The following is an 8299-nucleotide window of genomic DNA, read 5'->3' as shown; positions in this document are numbered from 1 at the left end:
CTGCTGAAATAGGAAACAATATCCCAGAAAATAAAATTTCTAATTCTGTCATGATTAAGAACAGGATCAAGCTTTTTAACAGCAGAAGAATCACTGGGAATTTGAGACCACCATGGGCTACAAAGTGAATTCAAGGACAGCCTGACTTGTAGAGCCTGATCCTGTCTCAAAACAAAACAATTTTTATTCAATAATTCTTGCTTTTTACATATGTAATTGTCAAAAGGTTAAAGATGAATTCAAGAACATTATCATATGTTAATGTAATTCTAATCATTAAGAGTCTAGAAAATATTAAAAATGCCATTCTCTTCGTTGCATTTTGTTTCACATTACAGAAAAATAAGTGCCATAAAAATGAAAATTAATAGTTATTTCATTTTCATATGCATAGTTTATTGGAAAGTGATAATTGTGTGAACAAATATTAGGCATTGTCTTGTCTGCTAACAAGTGATAGGCTCTTAAATTGCTTTCTAACTGAAAAAATGTTACTAAAACTCAGAATTGAAATATTTGAGGGACAAAAACTGGAAAATATTAAATAGATACATCATGCTTTCATGCCTTTGTTTTATAAGATGTAAAATCCCTTTTTAATTTCCAACATGATAGCACTCAGAAGTGTGTGGTGGTCATTAAGTGGTGCTGAATTTTAAGATTTGCTTTGTAATAATTCTCTGTCATTTGCGTGTTGAGTGGGATCATTTGAAGCCAGTAGCTCTGATGACGTCACCAGCATTTTAGACTTTGGTTTCTTATAGCCTAAAATAGCAACATAATAGAGCAACATCAAGTGACTACACATGCAGGAAACTTGTGTAGAAAAACCTTTAACAGGACTCTCTTCTGGTGTGGCCAGCTTGGTGGACTCCTGTGGTTACACATACATTAAAATATGCGAATGCCTCTGTGTTTGTTTTCAACCTTTTGGTGCTTAATGTGAAAAATGTCTGTTGTCCTCTAAAACTTGCTTCTGTTCCCAGCTATGAAGCATTACCAACCTTACCTGCCTTCTTGACTTGAATGACTGAGAAGGACTTTGCAACGCACCCCAACTCCAGGCCTTTGCTCTGGACTCCGTTCTGTGGCCTGCAGTAGTCTGTGGGGATCCTTAACATTAGCACATTTAGAACAGCTCCATTAGCAAGCTAGCACCCCATTACTGTAGACTTCTGCTTTCATTAGTTACAGCTCTGTTCATTAACTGGATGGAAAATATTTCCGTCTAATTCCTAAAGTGTTGAAAGGTGGTTATAAAAATGGGGTAGAGGAACCCTGTTGGCAACTGAATATTTTCCAAAAAATGCTAAGTTAAAAGCCTTTCACAACAGAGTAGGGAAAAATAACTATGATGTCCCAGGAGTTCTAATTTTAATTATAGCCCGAAGCATTCTCTAATTACCCAAGCTTCCTCTTCTCCCACCAAGGACCAAAATTTATTATTTGTATTAGTCTGTAGTTTATGATGTACTTTTGTTTATTACATAGTTTTCTTTTTAACAGAAAATTAATACAACTGTTTATGAATTACAATCACCTTCGTGAAATCCAAAGTCACAGTGCATATTTTGGATCAGCAGAAATAGATGAGCTTTGAAACTTGTAAAACTTTGGAGATTAATTTCTGTTCTTTCTAATAAAGGGAAGCAGGTTTTAAACTATTATGGTCTAAAATGTGAATATTCTGCAGAAACTAGAAAGCCTCACTAAAAATGTACATCTATGTTTGGAGAACGTGTAGCACAATTGACAAAGCTTATCACTAATTATGCAAAAGGGTTATAGGCCACCAGTCTCCTTGGGTAAAACATTACAGAAATGTAGGAGACACAATCATGCAGAATAATTAAATATGCAAAGAATAAAATAAAAGGTGCATTAGTGTATTCTATCATCTGATCACCTAATGTTCAAATTAAATAAAAGAAGCTATATAACTCTGTGTCTTCCCCTTTGTTTCTGTAATTTGCTGTGAAAGGACTCTGAGATGCCATGGGTTCACTCATCTCTTTTTGGGAGTCTTAATCTACCATGGAACCAGAGTGTTGCAAGCTTTCTGGGTAAGAACGACAAGATGCAGGGCCTTGGCCACTCTTGCACTATTTCTCAGAACTATACTTACAGCCTCCAGTTTTGAAGCTTGAAGTAACATCTCCCCAAATGAAGACCAAGAGTACTCTTACTTACTCTAGGGGTGCTGAAGTTCATTGCCCTTCTTTGATAAAGCAACCCAGTGGACGCACAGGCCTCGAGCTGGCCCCACCGGCATTCCCCCTGGGGGGTGTGGGGTACATGAGTGCCGATGCAAAGCAGTGTGCACCAGTGGCTATTGTCTGTGGGCCATGACTGACCCTTCGCTTCTGCCCGAAGGGTCTTGTGTGCTCTGCTCCCAACCTTCCTTTTTTTTTTTTTTTGGTGGAACCAGGGATTGAACTCAGGCCCTTGCGCTTGCCAGGCAAGCACTTTTTCTCCTGAGCCATCTCCCCAACCCTACCATCCTTCCAACAATGCTAAGCTAGCTTAATATGTACATGTGCCAGGGTGGTGACATTTGATATTCTCATCAAATCGCCTACCCGCTTAAAGATAAGACACCTCTTCATACTATAAATTGATGGTGTACAGTCCTATAAGTTTATGGAATACAAAGCAGCATTATGATTTATGAACAGCATGGAATAATTACTTACCATGTCATTCACCTCTGATGCTTAACTATTTTTGTGATGAGAACATTGGAAATTCACTCTCTTAGAAATTTTGAAATGTAAAATACTTTTTTATTAACTGTACTTATCATGCTGTATGACAGAATTAAAAACATCCACATTCCTCCTAATTGAGATTTGGCCACATGGGACCATTCTGTCCTGATTCTCCCCATCTCTGAGGCTTGGTGACCACTTTTTCTCTACAGGTTCAATGATGTATATTTCTGATGTAAGGAAGCAAGTGGTATTTGTTCCTAACTCACTTCACTTGGCATAATCTTCTCCGTATGTGTCCGTATTGTCACAAACGACAAATTGCCTTCTCTTTTAAGGCTGATTTTCTATGTATCACACATTCACAAAATTATTAACCCAAAATGTTTTTCATTTTTCCAATAATCTTTAATAGCAAAAGCCCCAAACTGTTGTTGTTGTTATTATTATTTAAGAATATCCATGAGGTCATATTTTACCATTAATGATATTAAACCTTTTAGAGAAGTACAGATTTAGCAATGGATGCCATAAAGCTGAACGGGAATTCTAACAAAGAGTTCCTAATGGGCTATCACTTCACGACGGACATTTTATTTTGTTTTGCTTTGTGGTGGTAAGGGTTGAATCCAGAACCTTCACACTGACCTACATCACCAGCCTTCTTTGTAAATTTCAAGATCAATTTTGCCAAGTTATTCAAACTGAGCTTGAACTTGCAGTAGTCCTGCCTCAGCTCTGCAAACTGCTGGTATTTCAGACGTGCCCCGCCCCCAGCTCTAAGGGCCTTTCCGTTCTCAAGAAGGCAGGTTTTAGAAATGTGTGGCGCCCAGCCATCACATTGCCTGTACACGTGCATAGGGAAGTCATTTAGCTGCTAGAAGCCACACAGAGCCAATGGTCTACACAAGACCTTTGTGGTATTCCATGGGATTTCTTCACTGATTTCTACAGAAAACTGAAAATGTAAGCATTGCCTCCTTAGATGAACTGGTAGGTGCACCTCTCACTAGCTCTGTAACAGCGTGAGCCACTCACCCTTCGGATAGTTGTTGCCACGTAGCTGCTCACTCATGAGAGCTGACCTCCTGCGCATCCCCAAAAGCTACACCTTGGAAGGTATCCAGCCCCTACCTCCATGTCAGCCAACAATCCCTGAAAGGCGGACAGTCTCACAGTGGGAAAAAAGCATGCAAGACATTGTCATAATCTTTTATTTTATAAGAACCTCATCTATACAAGTTAAAAAATGTGTAGTAAAAGTACAGGGAGTTATTTATATAAAAGTTTTATGAAAAGCATGATAAAATACAAATAATACACTTTTCAAAGAATACTCGTTCTAAGCAATCTTAATTAAAATCTTAAGAAAATACTTTTATAATATTGGCATTTCAGGTTGGCTTTATATTATAATATTTCATAATATATTTTACTAATTGAACTGCTACTAACAGAGTGTATACATAGTGGATAATCTTTGCATTTTATTATTTAAATCATTGATCTTAAAAAGGAACTTGTTTATAAGAATTAACCATACTTCATAAAGAAAGCTAAATGTCAAGGTGCTACCTGACCTATTAATTATATTCAATAATACTAAAGGTCAGCATTTGCAAACTGCTTCAGTACCTTGCATTCCAGATCTGGTGACACATTTATGATCTTGCCATTGTATTTAAATTAACTCCAGAACGTTGAGTGGCTTTGATTGTTATTGGTTCCTTGGCTTTCTTTTTCTCTTGATTGTTTAGAAATTCCCCATTATTTCATTTTATGTGTCTACTTTCTTTAAATACTCACTGACCTTTTACAGAAAATAAAACCCAAACTGGGGACAATGACCAAACACTAAATCTGCCACCAAGGCTGTTAAAATTTTAAAGTCTTCAGCAAAAACGGTGTGTGACCGAGCCAGGGTGACATTTCATGCCCTTTGAACTGATGAGCGATTTCCTTCTGGGAGCCCAGAAACTTCCATAGCAACGCAAAGCATCTTTACTTCTTGTTAAGTGAAGGAAAAAGATGTCAATTTTATAACTGTCAATATCAGTAATAGATTGATGTTAGGGAATTGCCAATGTTTGACCATTTTGACTTGCAAGAATAGCAATTCCTTACGGTCCAATTTAACTTTTTAAATAGGTAAATTCAAATTCAATTACCAATTTAAAAAATACCCAACTATCAATGATACAGTACAACATTTTGAAAACTTTTGTTTTCCATAATATGTGGAGAAAGAGATTTCTAAACTATTTGGTTTGAGGCCGGGGAGACAGCTGAGTGGCATAAGCACCTGACTGGCAAGCTCAAGGTTCCAAGTTCAATCCCCAGTACTGGGGGAAAAAAAAAAAAAGATAACATGGTTAAACTATTTTGTTTGAGGATTAATTTTTTCTTGTAGTTTTATCTTTTATTTAACATAAAAATTGCATATATTTATGGGGTACTGTGTGGTATTGTATTATGTGGACATACTTCATAATATTAAAATCTGGGTAAATATATCTATCTCCTCAAGCTTTTATCATTTCTTTGTGATGAAAGCATTTAAAATTCTCTTTTCTAGCTTTTGAAAAACTACAATGTATTATCATTACCTGGAGTCGCCTCCTCTGCATCAGCATCCTGAAGTTCTCTCTCCTGTCTGTTAGCACATTCACAACGTTTCCTTCCGCCTTTTTCTGACTTAGAAGAAATCTTCAAACCCTTTGCCTCTACAAACTAGCACTTATTGAAAAAACCCTATGTCTAGAGGCTGTTTAATATACGGCCCCTGTTCCCATTGTTGTCAGACTTCTGGATTTTGTGCCTATGGATTATTAACAGGCACAAGAATAGAGACAAACATTTTTACAGGTCAGTGTTAAAATAATCAAGCAATAACATTTGGCATGGGGATTATACAAAGCCTTTCAAGAGGTAATGTATTTTGATAAACTGAAGATTGATGTTTCTGTAGGATGAGGCCTTTCTGTGTGTACTAAGATTGTGTGTATTGCATTTGATGTGTGCACCTGCATCTCCTGGAGGGGACGTGGGGCTTGCAACATTATCTTCTTGCAGGGAGTGGTATAGATGAAGCTTTTTGCATGAGCAAAAGGATGCTGTACACAATGGTGATTACCTCAACTCTACCCTGCACATTGCTGCTACCAGGAGTAGTATAGCAAGTTTAGCTATTAAAGTTACAACTTTCTGAGCAGAATACATAGAATTTGGTGAAAAATTACAAGCCACAATTATAATATGAAATCAACACAACTACGAAGAAAACATAAAGTCATGGCTGTTAGTGTCATTGTTCAGGGACTTTATAGGAACTATAAATAGTAATCTCAAGAAAAGAGCTGGGGGGCTGGCCAGATAGCTCAGCAGATTAAAGTGCCTGCTTAGGCAGATGCAGGGGCTGGGGTGAGATTGCCCGTGTGCTATGTTGGCCTCACCCCCAGGGTGCACTGAGACAGTGATTGAGAATGGGCATAGTAGCATGTGCCTGTAATCCCAGCGCTCGGGAGGCTGAACACAGGAGGATCACTACAAGTCCAATCTATGTAGTGAGACCCTGTAGACCCTGCACTAAGTACCAGAAAAAAAAAAAGAGCTGGTGTACAATGGAGTTTGTTTTTTAGTCATATAAATACTACAAAATGCAAATCTTTTGTCATTCTATTGCATGAGACCTTTCAGTTGAAGTTTTTCCTAATGGTGACAGGGTTCTTGGAAGCACTTCCCGCTGACCCTACGGGTTCCGTGAGCCTGGCTCCTTCATGTTTCTTAGTTTCTAGGTCACACTGTTGTTTTGTATTGTTATTGCAAGTCATGATATGATTCTTGCTGTACCTTGAAAAGCAATACTCTCATTTCTGCTTTTTTACCTGGAAAATATTGAGTTATCTTCAAATGCTTGTCTCAAGCCAAAGCTCCCCGGAAAATTCTCTGAAGTTTTCAGATACAGGCCTCCCGCTCTTGTGCTCCCTTGTCATCTGTGGTATACTCTGTTGAGCCGCTTTTGCTGTTTCGGTTCTGTGTGCATTGTTGATCTTGCAGGCCAGGAGCAGCGGGATGCTGCGGCCAGCTCACGCTGCCTCCCACGGGCCTTGGAAAATTCTTAGAATTTCGTGCCGCAGGTGCTGGTGCCCCACCGATAGCAAATGCCAACAGCTGGGCTTGACCGTTTGTGCCACTCATTATCTCAAGTTGGAAAGCTACGGAAAAATTGTTTTTCATGAAGATTTAGTTTAAAAAGTGGGTTCCATCTGTAGGCTGTGAATAGGACACATTATTGAAGAAATACTCTTCCAAATCGTGATAACTGTTGCTTAATTCCAAACAAAAGTTGCTTATATCACTAAGACAAGTAGAGTTCCAATATATTTTTGAAATCTCTCTTTCATTTTATTTTTATTTATTTATTTATTGTATTTAGTACAGAATCGAAAGGGTCTCACTACACAGATCAGACTTGTAGTGATCCGCCTGTGTTCAGCCTCCCAAGAGCTGGGATTACAGGCACGCGCCACCACGCCCAGTCTCAATCACCATCTCAGTGCACCCCTGGGGCTGGGGCTGGCATAGCACGCTGGGGATCGAACCCTGATCACTGTGTCTGCTGAGGCAGGCACTTTAATCCGCTGAGCTATCTGGCCAGCTCTTCTCTTTCATTTTAGTGGTCAGTATAATTTCAGGCCATATATGTTCATCAATAACATGGGAATCTTCATTGCTGAATTAGATAGTAATCCTGTATTCACCCATTTGGTGATTTACTGTTATATGTTATTAAAAAACTTACAGAGGATTTTGCAAGAATGAACAAGTCACACTGAAGTTCGATGTGGATAGGATTTATAGTGAATTCTATATTTTATTCATAAATTATATGCTTTATAATGTATTTATATGTACACTCACGTAATTCTCTAGCACAGCAGTTCCTAAGTATTTGCTGAAAGGCCACTGGGTAAGAACACTACAAAGACAGGATTCATGTCTTAATCTTCTTTTATGCATAATGCCTACATAATAGGCAAGTTTGTGGCTAATGTAAAGCCTGATGAATTACTATTATTTAAAGCTCTTATGTTAAGCCCGTATTAAACAGATTTTCCCCTCAAGTTCCAGTTTTATTCTTTATCAACTGCATACTCCCTCCCTCATTTTGACAACTGAAGTTCGTGAAAGAATTATAGTCCAAGAATGAGTATTTAAATCAAAACAACCTCCTTCACCTGAAAAATTAGTAGGCATATTAAAGAAGAGAAATATAGCTTCCAAAGTACAGCTGTATGTTCATAGGAATATATATCTGGTCTGTGTGTTGCTTTGTGAAATACTCAGGTTCATAAAAAATCTATAATTTTTAAGAAATTTTCCTCTTTCATTATTGCTCTTTTATTATTCAGTTTAGGCCTATATTGTACAGTAAGTGAATTGTGAATGATGTAGCAAAGATCCAGACAATGGCCAAAAGGACCTTTTAAATTTAGTTCTCAGGAGAGTTGGGGAGATGGCTCAGTAGAATAAGTGCTTCCCTGGTAAGCTCAAGGGTCTGAGTTCAATCCCCGGTTCCACAAAAAAATCTT

At 38.0% G+C, this 8299-nt stretch overlaps 1 protein-coding gene across 1 annotated transcript in view; it reads left to right on the top strand.

Annotated features, from left to right (window-relative positions):
- Khdrbs2 (KH RNA binding domain containing, signal transduction associated 2) overlaps positions 1 to 8299 on the top strand; it is a 451883-nt gene that overhangs the window by 390337 nt on the left and 53247 nt on the right. The gene's annotated exons all lie outside the window — the stretch shown is intronic.

This window comes from Octodon degus, unplaced genomic scaffold, assembly GCF_000260255.1.
Source record: "Octodon degus isolate 3935 unplaced genomic scaffold, OctDeg1.0 scaffold00001, whole genome shotgun sequence".
In the NCBI taxonomy this organism is placed as follows: Eukaryota; Metazoa; Chordata; class Mammalia; order Rodentia; family Octodontidae; genus Octodon; species Octodon degus.
This window is presented reverse-complemented; position numbering and strand designations above follow the sequence as displayed.